The sequence below is a fragment of the Lipophrys pholis genome, assembly GCF_963383615.2.
Source record: "Lipophrys pholis genome assembly, chromosome: 1".
Classification (NCBI taxonomy): domain Eukaryota; kingdom Metazoa; phylum Chordata; class Actinopteri; order Blenniiformes; family Blenniidae; genus Lipophrys; species Lipophrys pholis.
In genome coordinates, this window is record NC_137635.1 from 55339182 (window position 1) to 55356177 (window position 16996).

The window sequence follows — 16996 nt, forward strand, 5'->3', positions numbered from 1 at the left end:
GAGAGAGAGAGAGAGAGAGAGAGACAGAGAGAGAGAGAGAGAGAGAGACAGAGAGACAGAGAGAGAGACAGAGAGAGAGAGAGAGAGAGAGAGAGAGAGAGAGAGACAGACAGAGAGAGACAGAGAGAGAGACAGAGAGAGAGAGAGAGAGAGAGAGAGAGAGAGAGAGAGAGACAGAGAGAGAGAGAGAGAGATTTTCATCTGAATCAATTTGAATCTCATCAGTTTTTGACGTTTTCACGACTGCATGAAATGCAGCTTTATGAAAGCTGCTCCCATGCAGGTGATGCTAACATCACCTGTTCTCCGCCTGTTCTCCACCTGAACATCACCTGTTCTCCACCTGTTCTCCACCTGTTCTCCGCCTGAACATCACCTGTTCTCCACCTGTTCTCCGCCTGAACATCACCTGTTCTCCACCTGTTTTCCTCCTGAACATCACCTATTCTCCACCTGAACATCACCTGTTCTCCACCTGTTCTCCACCTGTTCTCCTCCTGAACATCACCTGTTCTCCGCCTGAACATCACCTGTTCTCCACCTGTTCTCCACCTGTTCTCCACCTGTTTTCCTCCTGAACATCACCTATTCTCCACCTGAACATCACCTGTTCTCCACCTGTTCTCCTCCTGAACATCACCTGTTCTCCGCCTGAACATCACCTGTTCTCCACCTGTTCTCCACCTGTTCTCCACCTGTTCTCCACCTGTTCTCCACCTGTTTTCCTCCTGAACATCACCTGTTCTCCACCTGCTCTCCACCTGTTCTCCACCTGTTTTCCTCCTGAACATCACCTGTTCTCCACCTGTTCTCCACCTGTTCTCCACCTGTTTTCCTCCTGAACATCACCTGTTCTCCACCTGCTCTCCACCTGTTCTCCACCTGTTCTCCACCTGTTTTCCTCCTGAACATCACCTTTTCTCCACCTGTTCTCCACCTGTTCTCCACCTGTTTTCCTCCTGAACATCACCTGTTCTCCACCTGCTCTCCACCTGTTCTCCACCTGAACTTCGGCTCTTCTCCACCTGAACTTCGGCTCTTCTCCACCTGAACTTCAGCTGTTCTCGCTCACAGATTAACAAGCTGCACAGAGATTCAAAACCTTGGAGGTTAAATGATTAAACTCAGTCATTCATCAATAATCCCATAGATTAGAAGAAAAGGTTTTTCTTTTTTCACTCTCGGTCAGAAACTGTAGATGTTGGTGTGAAATGAAGAAATTATGAGTAGATGAGGTGAGAAGAGAAGAAACTATGAGTAGATGAGGTGAGAAGAGAAGAAACTATGAGTAGATGAGGTGAGAAGAGAAGAAACTATGAGTAGATGAGGTGAGAAGAGAAGAAACTATGAGTAGATGAGGTGAGAAGAGAAGAAACTATGAGTAGATGAGGTGAGAAGAGAAGCTGCAGCTGATTAATGAAAAAGCATGTTGGTCCTGTTGAACAATATTTTACTAACAAAGAACAAATTGGGGGAAATTAATGGATTTTATCTTAATTCTGCTGCAACGAGGCCAACATCTGGAATGTGTGTGTGTGTGTGTGTGTGTGTGTGTGTGTGTGTGTGTGTGTGTGTGTGTGTGTGTGTGTGTGTGTGTGTGTGTGTGTGTGTGTGTGTGTGTGTGTGTGTAACATCCAAAATGTCCTCAGGTCAAGGTTCTGCCTGACAGATGTCGGTTCCACACGTCCACGTTCTCCAGTCGAGGCTCAAACTGCCTCCAGAAGATTGGATGTTTGATTCCTGGAACTCAAATCAAACACTGGGATTGTTTTCTACTCAGTTACATTGAGGAGGAGCAGGTGGAGGAGGGTCCTCCACCTGGGAGCTTCACCCTATTATAGAAATATATTATTAGATATTTTATCATCGTCAGGAATCACAACACTGATTCTATATTTTATTCTCTTTCTCAGATAAACTGGAGTTGATGGCAAATCAATCAATTTAGTTTAGTTTAGTTTAGTTTAGTCTAGTTTAGTCTAGTTTAATTTAATTTAATTTAATTTAATTTAATTTAATTTAATTTAATTTAATTTAATTTAATTTAATTTAATTTAATTTAATCTAGTTTAGCTTGATGGAGATTTTCTCTGTTAAGAATATTTGAGGAATTAAAATGTTGAAGCTCAGACGTGGTTAAAGACGTCCATGTAGCTGCTGCAGGACTTCAAATAAAGTAAAACTAGTTTGTCTTCCTCTGAATTATTGAGTTCTGCCGTACGAAGGGTTTAGACAAGTTCAGTTAAAGGTACTGATGGTCTCTCAATACTCACACCGACGTTCATCCATTCATCACCGGCGAGGCCTGAAGCCTCTCTGAACACTTTCTCATCCTGATCAGCAGGGGGCGCTCTCCAGCAGTAGCAGTTCTCTGCAGTCATCAGTTTCCAGGAAAAGAGTTCTGCTTTATTAGTTCAGAATAAGTTTGAAATAATTAAATAATTCCACGACTCGGCAGTTTCACTTCAGCTGAGTGAAGCTTCTTCCCTGAAACACCGACCGTCTCTGTCCTTTATTCTAATTCTCATTCCTGGCAGCCCCCCCCCCCCCCCCCCCCTGCACCCCCCGCACCCCCCGCACCCCCCCCAGTCCGTCCAGAAAGCTGCAGAGCGTCTCATCTCATCACATTATTCACTCTGTCTGTTGACTTTTTGGCTTCGCAAACGAATCAATCCACTTCTCTGTGCATAAACAGAGAAGTGGACAACCCCAACCACCCCCCCCCCCCCCCCCCCCCCCCCCCCCCCACACCACAACCTCCTCCCCCCCACCAGCAAAACCTCCTCCGACCACCCCCCCCCCCCCACCACCCACCAACCCACCTGCACAACCTCCTCCCCCCACCCCCCCACCACCACAACCCCCCCACCACCACAACCATTATATTATATTATATTATATTATATTATATTATATTACATGTACCACAGATATCCAGCAGAGGGCGTGTTTGCCCGTGATTTAAAGGAAGACACGTTGCCTCTTCAGTGATCAAACACGCGCTTCCTATCAGCTTCTACTTTAAGACAATTAGAGACACGAACAGGAGGTTTATTATCCATTCAGCTTTAGGGGCAGTTGTAGGTTCATTTAAAAACCACGGAGGTATTTTCACCCTTGTCAGTTTTATCAGTCGAGTCATTCAGGCCTTGTGGATCTGGAGCTTCTCACAGGAACGTTCCAAACTGGAGCTTCTCAGAGGAACGTTCCAAACCGGAGCTTCTCAGAGGAACGTTCCAATCTGGAGCTTCTCAGAGGAACGTTCCAAACTGGAGCTTCTCACAGGAACGTTCCAAACTACAGCTTCTCAGAGGAACGTTCCAAACCGGAGTTTCTCAGAGGAACGTTCCAATCTGGAGCTTCTCAGAGGAATGTTCCAAACTGGAGCTTCTCAGAGGAACGTTCCAATCTGGAGCTTCTCAGAGGAACGTTCCAAACCAGAACTTCTCAGAGGAACGTTCCTCTCTTTCCCACTGTGTCTTTAATCTCTGACCGTGGGTGTTTCAGTGTTTGTTTGTTTGGAAGCGTTTGGTTTTGATGAACGAGGACAATCTGCTGCAGCGGTTCCTGCGTCCTCCCGTCTCACCATGGTCTCTGAAGGACAGACCGGATCCCAAACAGGATGAGAACGAGCAGAACCGTTCTGAGGTGAGAACGTTCAGCACATGGCGGGGCATCCTCATCCTCATCCTCATCTTCATCCTCACCTTCATCTCCATCATCATCATAATCCTCATCCTAATCATAATCATCATCACCATCCTCATCCTCATCCCCACCCTCATCCTCATCCTCATCCCCATCCCCACCCCCACCCTCATCCACATCCTCATCCCCACCCTCATCCTCATCCCCACCCTCATCCTCATCCTCACCCTCATCCCCACCCTCATTCTCATCCCCACCCTCACCCTCATCATCATCCCCATCCCCACCCTCATCCACATCCTCATCCCCACCCTCATCCTCATCCACATCCTCATCCCCACCCTCAACCTCATCCCCACCCTCATTCTCATCCTCACCCTCACCCTCATTCTCATCCCCACCCTCACCCTCATTCTCATCCACACACTCACCCTCATTCTCATCCTCACCCTCATCCTCATCCTCATCCTCACCCTCATTCTCATCCTCATCCTCATCCGGCAGCTCAATTCAAGTCAAGTATGAAGCTGCTTTGGATTATTTCTTGTTTCCAGTGTTCTTCAGTGTTCACTGCTCTAGTTCTAGTTCCTCCTTCTATCTGGGACAAGTAGAACCTAATAAGTACAAGAACTCCATTTTGCTTTTGTCCTCTGATGTTAGTTTGGATCAGGAGGGTCTAATTACTAAGAACTACATCTCAGCGTTCTGCAACAGGAAGACCCAGAGATCCACTAGGTTTGGTGTTTCTGGGTCTGTCAGGGTTCTGCTGGCTGACAGTTGACAGAACCGGAACCGGAACCAGAACCAGAACCAGAACCAGAACCAGAACCTGCTGGAGAATCCAACCTGTCCAAACAGAGTCGCTTCTTGTTTTTTTTTTGGGGGGGGGGGGGGTTTCCTCCCTCCCTCCAACCCTCCATCCCTCCATCTCCTCCCCCTTCTCCGCCCCCGGGTGGTGGTGGTGTCAGTCTGAGCACCGTCACCCAGATCACATTGACCCATTAAGAACCGTCCTGCAGGTGTTTTGGGGGGGTTGCATCTCAGTAAAGTATTTTTGTGGATCCAAAGCTCCGTCAGTACCTTCAGACTGGAGTATTGTTCTGACATTAATCTGTAGATTGTGTTGGTGAGGCAGTGAAAAGCTCTTGAGCAACACTTGATGAGATCGCTCGCTGATCACCGGGTGCTTGAAACACGGCGGAGAACCTCTTCACCGGCCGCCATGGCGTCAGGCAGCACCAGAACAAAGCAGCTTAATGAAAAGATCCGACATTACAATTCATTCAGCGTCGCTTCATGTGGCACAGAGACTGTCCTCGTGTCTGTCCTAGTCTGTCAGGGGGACGTCAGGGACCATCTCAGTCACCTGGTTTGTAGAATACAAGAAGAACAAGGTCAAATACTGAAGAGGACAAACTGCTGGTTTTATTTCACCACCTGAAGCTGAATATATAAATAAATATTATAAAACTCAAGTCTGACCGTCTTCTCTGCTGCTCCCTCTCATCTCTCAGCCTCCAACAGTCAAACATTGATTGATAATGTCCAGACTATTGATCCTGTATCGACTGTGTCTCTTCCCGTCTTATTGTGAAGACAAAATAAATTCCACAGGAAAGAAGTTCATCTCAGAAACTTCCTTCATTCTGAGCTCAGATCAAGATATTATAGTGGAAACCTTTAAACTCTTCTTCTCCTCCTCCTGTCCTCCTGTTCACCTCCTCCTCCTCCTCTTCTCCTCCTCCTCCTCCTGTTCTTCTGTCCTCCTGTCCTCCTGTTCACCTCCTCCTCCTCCTGTTCTTCTGTCCTCCTGTCCTCCTGTCCTCCTGTTCACCTCCTCCTCCTCCTGTCCTCCTCATCCTCCTGTTCACCTCCTCCTGTTCTCCTCCTCCTGTCCTCCTGTTCACCTCCTCCTGTTCACCTCCTCCTCCTGTTCTTCTCCTCCTCCTCCTCCTCCTCCTCCTGGTCACCTCCTCCTCCTGTTCTTCTCCTCCTCCCCTCCTCCTGTTCACCTCCTCCTCCTGTTCTCCTCCTCCTGTCCTCCTGTCCTCCTGTTCACCTCCTTCTCCTGTTCTTCTCCTCCTACTCCTCCTGTTCTTCTCCTCCTCCTCCTCCTCCTGTTCTCCTCCTCCTCCTCCTCCTCCTCCTGTTCTTCTCCTCCTCCTCCTCCTCCTGTTCTCCTCCTCCTCCTCCTCCTCCTCCTGGTCACCTCCTCCTCCTGTTCACCTCCTCCTCCTCCCCCTCCTCCTCCTCCTGTTCACCTCCTCCTCCTGTTCTCCTCCTCCTCCTCCTGTTCTCCTCCTCCTCCTGTTCCTCCTCCTCCTCCTCCTCCTCCTCCTCCTGGTCTGGTCGGTCCAGAAACCTTCAGTATTCTAAGTTTCTAGCTCCTCCTTGATTTTCCTCATTTGAATATTGGATCATAGGAGCGACATTCAGAATCTGCTGTGTCTGTGTGAGCTGGACTGGCTCCGCCCACACATGCCCATCTTGGGAAGAGGGGGAAGTCCTTCCTCTCGTGGTGCCATGTGCCAGAGCAGAGCTGCCTAATTGTGGGAGGAGTCAAAGGGAGGGCCTACCTTGATTGGGATTGGCTGAACCCCCGATGACACTATATAGGGTTTGATTCCTGATTGGCTGCTTGGAGCAACACACTTTTTAAAACCTGAAACCAGCCAGGGACAGAGAGGACAGACTGTCTTCACTTCTGGGACGTCAGTCCAGGTATGGGGACGAGTAGTACTGCTGGAGAACCTTCAGGAATATGAGCCTTTTATTGTGGTTGAACTCACTGCACCTCGTCTCGTTATTCAGGCTTCAGTCTGAGGAGGAAGTCATGTGACCACGAAACAACACCAATCAGCTGAAGTGTGACCAGTCGTCTGCTCACATCCAGATGAAGCTACAGTCCCGTTCATATCTCAAGACACTTGAACTGAGAGCGAATCATCTGCAGGCGCTGCGAATGAGAACGACTCAGCGTCTTTCTGGCAGGAAGCAGCGTGACGCCGTGATGGACGAGCTGAGGTCCCGCCGCCGCTCTGAGGCCGATCGACGTTTTCCTAAAATGATGATTGATTCATGGGAATTCTGATTGTCGTGAAATGAAAACATGCAGGCAGACTGAGTGTGTCAGAGGGAACTGAACCCTGCTGGTCTCATTGGAATCGGGAGATAATTAAATGGACCCGAACCGTTTCTAATAAAATGTCTTCTCTCCAGAGACGGTGGAGACATTTGATTGGTAATTGCTCGTCACCAGGCAGCGTGAGCGCCATAAACTCAGCTGTTCTTCAGACGCCCGCAAGTATTCAGCAGAACGTCAACAGCTTGTCGTTTCCAACGGGCGAAGTTCCTGCTGACCTTCTTGTTTCCTGATAAGATGAGAACATTCAGGGTCCTTCTGCCTCCATTTCACCTGAGACACCAAACGTTGGTCACATTCTGGGGGTTTCTGTTCGTCAGGACGAGTCATGGAGGCAATGAAAACACAAGGGCTCCGTCGCCATGGACACGAGCAGATGGACATTATTAACATTATTAACATTATTAACATTATCAACATTATCAACATTATCAACATTATTAACATTATTAACATTATCAACATTATTAACATTATTAACATTATTAACATTATTAACATTATTAACATTATTAACATTATCAACATTATTAACATTATCAACATTATTAACATTATTAACATTATCAACATTATCAACATTATCAACATTATTAACATTATTAACATTATTAACATTATCAACATTATTAACATTATTAACATTATCAACATTATCAACATTATCAACATTATTAACATTATCAACATTATTAACATTATCAACATTATTAACATTATTAACATTATCAACATTATTAACATTATTAACATTATTAACATTATCAACATTATTAACATTATCAACATTATTAACATTATTAACATTATCAACATTATCAACATTATCAACATTATTAACATTATTAACATTATTAACATTATCAACATTATTAACATTATTAACATTATTAACATTATCAACATTATCAACATTATCAACATTATTAACATTATCAACATTATTAACATTATCAACATTATTAACATTATCAACATTATTAACATTATTAACATTATTAATCGTTTACGACTACATTTTCAATGTTTCTGCCTTTTCCTTCTAAACGTTAAAACCAAAATCCAACGACGGATTTTCACTGGAAACGTCGAGGCACCGGGGCTCGGACTGTAATCCTGAACTCTCTCTGGACTCGGTGGGTCAGTGGTTCGGTGGGTCGGTGGGTCGGTGGGCCGGTGGGTCTGGACTCGGTGGGTCGGTGGGTCGGTGGATCGGTGGGTCTGGACTCGGTGGGTCGGTGGGTCGGTGGGTCGGTGGGCCGGTGGGTCTGGACTCGGTGGGTCGGTGGGTCGGTGGATCGGTGGGTCTGGACTCGGTGGGTCGGTGGGTCGGTGGGTCGGTGGGCCGGTGGGTCTGGACTCGGTGGGTCGGTGGGTCGGTGGTTCGGTGGTTCGGTGGTTCGATGGTTCAGTGGGTCGGTGGATCGGTGGATCGGTGGGTCTGGACTCGGTGGGTCGGTGGATCGGTGGGTCTGGACTCGGTGGGTCGGTGGTTCGGTGGTTCGGTGGTTCGATGGTTCAGTGGGTCGGTGGATCGGTGGGTCTGGACTCGGTGGGTCGGTGGGTCGGTGGGTCGGTGGGGCCGGTGGGTCTGGACTCGGTGGGTCGGTGGTTCGGTGGTTCGGTGGTTCGATGGTTCAGTGGGTCGGGTGGATCGGTGGGTCTGGACTCGGTGGGCCGGTGGATCGAAACGTCACAATCAAATGTGATAAATGCTTCATGTTATTAGTGAGAAAACATGTTTGATGTAGATGGACACTCTCTCTCTCTCTCTCTCTCTCTCTCTCTCTCTCTCTCTCTCTCTCTCTCTCTCTCTCTCTCTCTCTCTCTCTCTGTCTCTCTCTCTCTCTCTCTCTCTCTCTCTCTCTCCCTCTCTCTGTCTCTCTCTCTCTCTCTCTCTCTCTCTCCCTCTCTCTGTCCCTCTCCCTCTCACTCTATCTCTCTCTTTCTCTCTCCTCTCTCTCTCTCTCTCTCTCTCTAGAATGGATGGATGATGGATGATGGATGATGGATGATGGATGATGGATGATGGCTGGATGAATAGATGAATAGATGGATGATGGATGATGGATGATGGATGATGGATGATGGATGAATAGATGAATAGATGGATGATGGATGATGGATGATGGATGGATGAATAGATGAATAGATGAATAGATGGATGATGGATGGATGAATAGATGAATAGATGGATGATGGATGATGGATGATGGATGATGGATGATGGATGATGGATGATGGATGATGGATGATGGATGAAAGTGGCTTCATCACTTCAGTTTCCTTCATCTGGTTTCAACATTTTCTAATGAACTTAAATGAAGTGTGACATCATCTTCATGTTCAGACTTCCAGTGAGAAGAAATCGTTTTAATGAAAACTCGTATAACAGCTGGCGGGTTGATTTAATCCAAGCAGAATAAATGAGCGTGTGAAGGTCTGGGAGTCATTTTAATATAAATAAATATGAATGTAATAGAAAGTATGCTTTGTGTTCGACTCATGGAGAACCAGCCTCAGGCCTAATGCTGCCCCACGCCACCACACTGGACTCTTTATCATCTGCATCTATACTGCTGCAGTATTTAACCTCCAGTCCTACATGTCTTTAACTGAATTGAACTGAATTGAATTTATTTTATATTTTATTTCATTTCATTTCATTTCATTTCGTGTTGCTTTGCCTTTGTTTTATTTGATTTTGTTTTATTATTAAATTAAATTAAATTAAATTAAATTAAATTAAATTAAATTAAATTAAATTAAATTAATTCATTTTTAAATTGTTTATTTAATTTAATTTAATTTAATTTAATTTAATTTAATTTAATTTAATTTAATTTAACTTAACTTAACTTAACTTAACTTAACTTAACTTGTTCTCTAAACTCTGCCTCCATACGCTGCTGGTCCTTTTGTTTACATGTGAAAACATGGAAATGACAATAATGACCTTGAACCTTCCGTTCTAATATTCTCCTTTGTTGATCGTATTCAGAACCATGTAGATTATATACATGGACATGGTAATGAGATGGGAGCCTATTGAACCCAGACAAACAGTTCCACCCTCCAATAACAACCAAACAACTTTGGTTCACCTCAAACTGCCTCCGACAACAACAAAATGATCCTTCATCACACGTGAACGTTCGTCACAAAACTTTTCTCAAAGAGAAACAGAGGAAATTTAATTTAGGGAAAGAGAGACGATGGGCTTCCATCCTTTATTTTATACTGACAAAAAAAACTTGTTCTCAAACGTGAGTGACTGGAGGTGGTGACTAGAGGTGGTGACTGGAGGTGGTGACTGGAGGGAGTGACTGGAGGTAGTGACTGGAGGTGGTGACTGGAGGTGGTGACTGGAGGGAGTGACTGGAGGTAGTGACTGGAGGTGGTGACTGGAGGGAGTGACTGGAGGTAGTGACTGGAGGTGGTGACTGGAGGGAGTGACTGGAGGTGGTGACTGGAGGGAGTGACTGGAGGTGGTGACTGGAGGTGGTGACTAGAGGTAGTGACTGGAGGTGGTGACTGGAGGTGGTGACTGGAGGGAGTGACTGGAGGTGGTGACTGGAGGTGGTGACTGGAGGTAGTGACTGGAGGGAGTGACTGGAGGTGGTGACTGGAGGTGGTGACTGGAGATAGTGACTGGAGGTGGTGACTGGAGGTGGTGACTAGAGGTAGTGACTGGAGGGAGTGACTGGAGGTGGTGACTGGAGGTAGTGACTAGAGGTGGTGACTGGAGGTGGTGACTGGAGGTCGTGACTGGAGGTAGTGACTGGAGGTAGTGACTAGAGGTGGTGACTGGAGGTGGTGACTGGAGGTGGTGACTAGAGGTGGTGACTGGAGGGAGTGACTGGAGGTGGTGACTGGAGGTAGTGACTAGAGGTGGTGACTGGAGGTGGTGACTGGAGGTGGTGACTGGAGGTCGTGACTGGAGGTAGTGACTGGAGGTGGTGACTAGAGGTGGTGACTGGAGGTCGTGACTAGAGGTGGTGACTAGAGGTGGTGACTGGAGGTGGTGACTGGAGGTCGTGACTGGAGGTAGTGACTGGAGGTGGTGACTAGAGGTGGTGACTGGAGGTCGTGACTAGAGGTGGTGACTAGAGGTGGTGACAAGAGGTGGTGACTGGAGGTGGTGACTGGAGGTAGTGACTAGAGGTGGTGACTGGAGGTGGTGACTGGAGGTGGTGACTGGAGGTGGTGACTAGAGGTGGTGACAAGAGGTGGTGACTGGAGGTGGTGACTGGAGGTAGTGACTAGAGGTGGTGACTGGAGGTGGTGACTGGAGGTGGTGACTGGAGGTGGTGACTGGAGGTAGTGACTGGAGGTAGTGACTAGAGGTAATGACTAGAGGTGGTGACTGGAGGTAGTGACTAGAGGTGGTGACCTGAGTCTATAAAACCTAACCAAAGCTGAGAGCTGCTGAATAGACACTTTTATACTATTATTCACCATCTACAGACTAAAAAACAAAGTAAACCACCTAAACCAGTCAGGATCTTGATTGTTGATCGGAATGTTTCTGGATTTGAACAGAACTGGAGTCAAACGCAGCTTCTGGATGAATCCTGACGACAAGATGAAGGTTTAGAACTCTGATCTAGAAAACACACGAGTGTTTTTCCAGTTTGAAACGCATCATTTCAACAGTCACTGCCTTTCCTCTCAGCCGCTGTTGGTTTTAATCTGGTGTCTGGTGATTTATTCCACTAAACATTCCTCAGAACGTCCGCAGTGCTTGCAGGGAGTCGGAGGAGTCCAGTGTCGGATTGACATTTTGTCTGTTTGAGGCACAGAAGCTGATTAGTGGACCACTTGGGACAGACGAAGTCCATAATCTCTTAATACATTTAAACTGCAAGGTACTTCTTTGCATACAGAAACCAGTGAATGTTTGAAGGGCATCGGAACCGTTCCTGGCCGGAATACAAAACCTGTTTCAGGTTAGTGATTCACACTGTAAGTCACATTCACCCATTCACATACACATTCACACACCAGTGGAGCAAGGAGCTTTGTCCATCCATTGGAGGAAACAGGACAGGATGGTCCAGTACAGTCCGGTACACTACAGTACGGTACGGTACACTACAGTACGGTACGGTGTGGTACAGTACAGTACAGTACAGTACGGTATGGTACAGTACGGTACAGTATGGTACAGTACAGTACGGTACGGTATGGTACAGTACAGTACAGTACGGTATGGCACAGTACAGCACGGTATGGTACAGTACGGTACGGTATGGTACAGTACAGTACGGTACAGTACGGTACAGTACGGTATGGTACAGTACGGTATGGTACAGAATGGTACGGTACGGTATGGTACAGTACGGTACAGTACCGTATGTTACAGAACGGTATGGTACAGTATGGTAGGGTACAGTACAGTATGGTAGGGTACAGTATGGTACAGTATGGTACGGTACAGTATGGTAGGGTACAGTACAGTATGGTAGGGTACAGTATGGTACAGTATGGTACGGTACAGTATGGTAGGGTACAGTACGGTATGGTATGGTACAGTATGGTACAGTACGGTATGGTACAGGAAAATTGTGCAATTAATTAGTAAATGTTTTTACTCGCTTGACAGCTCGAGTTTTCACTTGAAATCATCCCAGAGAATAAAATGTGTGTCTCAGTGTGACTGTTTCTCTCTCCTTCTCTATCTCTCTCTCTCTCTCTCTCTCTCTGTCTCCCTCTCTCTCTATCTCTCTCTCTCTCCCTCTGTCTCTCTCTCTCTCTCTCTTCCCTCCTAATCCTGTGACGTCAGTATTTGAGACTCAGAGAGCGTGAGCGTGAGCGTGAGCGTGAGCGTGAGCGTGAGCGTGAGCGTGAGCGTGCACTGGAACACGGAGGCTGTCCGACCAGCGGAGAGCCGCTGACCTTTAGTTCACTATTTCCTCCCAGAGATCCTCACTTCATTCACACTTTGTCTTTAAACACTCGATGAAACATCAGTCAGCCTCGTACAGCAACTTTACAGGTTTGTAGAATATGAATGGAGTCAGATTACAGATTAAGGTCTCTGAATTTGAACTGAGAATTAAAAACAGTCGGGGTTAATGGAGGATTTATTATGGTGGGACGAAGAACATGGAGCAGGTTTTTGTCTCTTACATAATAAATAATTCTCAGTTCAGCAGGAAGTCAGAATCGTCTCCTCCGACCTTCTGAAGTCTCACTTCATGGACTCATCTGGTCTCTGCAGGACTTTATTCATATTTACTCTCTCAATGCCGCTCACTTCTCTTTCATCTTTAATATTTGATATTTTGCGTTTCATATTTATCCTCAGATTAAGTTTTAGGTTTGGACTGGGATTGAGGTTTGGGTTTGGACTGGGATTAGGGTTTGGACTGGGATTGGGGTTTGGGTTTGGACTGGGATTGGGGTTTGGGTTTGGACTGGGATTGAGGTTTGGGTTTGGACTGGGATTAGGGTTTGGACTGGGATTGGGGTTTGGGTTTGGACTGGGATTAGGGTTTGGGTTTGGACTGGGATTGGGGTTTGGGTTTGGACTGGGATTGGGGTTTGGGTTTGGACTGGGATTGAGGTTTGGGTTTGGACTGGGATTGGGGTTTGGGTTTGGACTGGGATTGGGGTTTGGGTTTGGACTGGGATTGGGGGAGGTGTTCCTGTTGGGGTCTGTGTGTCTCACCTCGTGTTTCCAATGAACCGATGTTCCACTTGTGTCCTCTGCTTCCTTCTGTATTTAAACTCTTCTCCCTCTGTTGTCCTTGTTGGATCGTCTCGTCAACATGTCTTGTCTTCTCGTCATCAAGCCTCTTGTCGCTCCTCTCGTCTTCCCCGTGTTCCCTGTGTTTTCCCCGTGTTCCCCGTGTTTTCCTCGTGTTCCCTGTGTTTTCCTCGTGTTCCCTGTGTTTTCCTCGTGTTCCCCGTGTTTTCCTCGTGTTCCCCGTGTTTTCCTCGTGTTCCCCGTGTTTTCCTCGTGTTCCCCGTGTTTTTCCCGTGTTCCCTGTGTTTTCCCCGTGTTCCCTGTGTTTTCCTCGTGTTCCCCGTGTTTTCCTCGTGTTCCCTGTGTTTTCCTCGTGTTCCCCGTGTTTTCCTCGTGTTCCCTGTGTTTTCCTCGTGTTCCCCGTGTTTTCCTCGTGTTCCCCGTGTTTTCCTCGTGTTCCCCGTGTTTTCCTCGTGTTCCCTGTGTTTTTCCCGTGTTCCCTGTGTTTTCCCCGTGTTCCCTGTGTTTTCCTCGTGTTCCCTGTGTTTTCCCCATGTTCCCTGTGTTTTCCTCGTGTTCCCCGTGTTTTCCTCGTGTTCCCCGTGTTTTTCCCGTGTTCCCTGTGTTTTCCCCATGTTCCCTGTGTTTTCCTCGTGTTCCCCGTGTTTTCCTCGTGTTCCCTGTGTTTTCCCCGTGTTCCCCGTGTTTTCCCCGTGTTCCCCGTGTTTTCCTCGTGTTCCCCGTGTTTTCCTCGTGGTCCCCGTGTTCCCTGTGTTTTCCCCGTGTTCCCTGTGTTTTCCTCGTGTTCCCCGTGTTCCCTGTGTTTTCCCCGTGTTCCCTGTGTTTTCCTCGTGTTCCCCGTGTTTTCCTCGTGTTCCCTGTGTTTTCCCCATGTTCCCCGTGTTTTCCTCGTGTTCCCTGTGTTTTCCCCGTGTTCCCTGTGTTTTCCTCGTGTTCCCTGTGTTTTCCTCGTGTTCCCTGTGTTTTCCCCGTGTTCCCTGTGTTTTCCTCGTGTTCCCTGGACTTTGTTTTCATGGGACTGGCTGAGTCTGCGTTTGGCTCCACCCTGCACAACCCTGACAAGGTGGTTGAAGGAATATCAGAAGGTCTAATAATACAAATATTTATGTAAAGTCTAAAATGTAAGAATAAGCTGCAGTTATTAAACACCAGATTGTAATTTCAACATTTTCAGGTAATAATTTGAAGAAACAATCGCATCATCAACAGAAAGTCTTTTGTTAATCTTCTGTTTGTTGAACTGAAGAAATCCCAATCCAGCAGGATTTATGACTCCAGTTCACAGTTTGAGCTCCACCCTGGAGGCTCCAGCAGCATCATGTCTCACACACTCAGCTGAAGGTCAGCTGAAGGTCAGCTGAAGGTCAGCTGAAGGTCAGCTGAAGGTCAGCTGAAGGTCGACTTCCTGTCCGTGGCGTCACTGGTTCTTCAGTTCTTCTGAAGAGCGTCGGCCATGATGAAGGCCATGAGAGCGTCGGCCATGAGAGTGTCGGCCATGAGAGTGTCGGCCATGATGAAGGCCATGATGAAGGCCATGAGAGCGTCGGCCATGATGAAGGCCATGATGAAGGCCATGAGAGCGTCGGCCATGAGAGTGTCGGCCATGAGAGCGTCGGCCATGATGAAGGCCATGATGAAGGCCATGAGAGCGTCGGCCATGATGAAGGCCATGATGAAGGCCATGAGAGCGTCGGCCATGAGAGCGTCGGCCATGATGAAGGCCATGAGAGCGTCGGCCATGATGAAGGCCATGAGAGCGTCGGCCATGATGAAGGCCATGAGAGTGTCGGCCATGATGAAGGCCATGATGAAGGCCATGATGAAGGCCATGATGAAGGCCATGATGAAGGCCATGATGAAGGCCATGATGAAGGCCATGATGAAGGCCATGATGAAGGCCATGAGAGCGTCGGCCATGAGAGCGTCGGCCATGATGAAGGCCATGAGAGCGTCGGCCATGAGAGCGTCGGCCATGATGAAGGCCATGAGAGCGTCGGCCATGATGAAGGCCATGAGAGTGTCGGCCATGATGAAGGCCATGAGAGCGTCGGCCATGATGAAGGCCATGAGAGCGTCGGCCATGATGAAGGCCATGAGAGCGTCGGCCATGATGAAGGCCTCTCCCACCCGGCACATGAACCGTCTCCCTCCTGCTTTAACAGTTTCTCTTCCTCTCCTCTGGCAGAGGGCGGTGACCTCTGACCTCTGACCTCTGACCTCCAGGCTGACCCTCAGTTTGCTTCCTCCAGCTCTGAGACTGACCGCCTCTGACATAAAGAGCAGATTTCTGCTTCAGTCCGTCTGCTTTCTCTTGTTTTATGCACTTTAACATTTCTGGTTCTGAAGGGGTTTTCCTCCTCGTCCATCGGTTTAATATCTTATTTTGGCGATCGAGCAGAACGACATGCTGCTTCTGGGAGACCCAGTCTGACTCCTCTTCTGTTTTAAACTCAGTGAAATGACAATAAACTGCATCTGAATTGGAACTTTAATATTATTACAACAATTTTGATGCAACAAACTATTGATTTACATGTGAAAACATACGTCCTTCCATCAACCAGATATACAGGAGATGTGATTTATTAAATGAAGATAATTAAACTATGAATCTTTAAGTATGAATAGAGTAGAATAGGATAGAATAGTTCTTTATTGTCACTCTGAATCGAGGGATTGAGAAAGAAGTTCATGGTTTCCATCCATCTAATGAAAGACGTGGTTTGGTCTATCTGCCCAGAAAGGTTCAGTGACGTCTGAAGATCTGGGTCTCACCTGGGAGACTGTCAAAATAAAACTACCAAGTTGGATCGTTATTACGGTGACTGTCAAAATAAGACTACCAAGTTGGATTGTTATTATGGTGACTGTCAAAATAAAACTACCAAGTTGGATTGTTATTATGGTGACTGTCAAAATAAAACCACCGAGTTGGATTGTTATTACGGTGACTGTCAAAATAAAACCACCAAGTTGGATTGTTATTACGGTGACTGTCAAAATAAAACCACCAAGTTGGATTGTTATTATGGTGACTGTCAAAATAAAACCACCAAGTTGGATTGTTATTACGGTGACTGTCAAAATAAAACCACCAAGTTGGATTGTTATTACGGTGACTGTCAAAATAAAAGTACCACGTCCAGGAGAACATGGACTTGGAGTCATGACCCCACGGAGGAAACGTTCTGATTGGCTCTACTGAGCATGTGCAGAACTACTAGTTCCTAGTATGTTCTGCTGTCTACAGAGTTGGAGCTCCACCGTTTCTAGGTTTTCTTTTCGCCCATTTACACCACAACGGAGTCGACGCGTTTCAAAAAGTTGTGTTTTCAGTGACATAAAGACCCAAATGGTTGAATCTTGAATCGTTGTGTGTGAAACTCTTTAATGAAATAAAAACCCCTCTGCCAGCTTCACATGTGTAGGATGGAGGAGCTCCCGGCACCACGTGGACCTTCAGATGATTTCTCTCTTCGTTCCTTCGTTCAGGA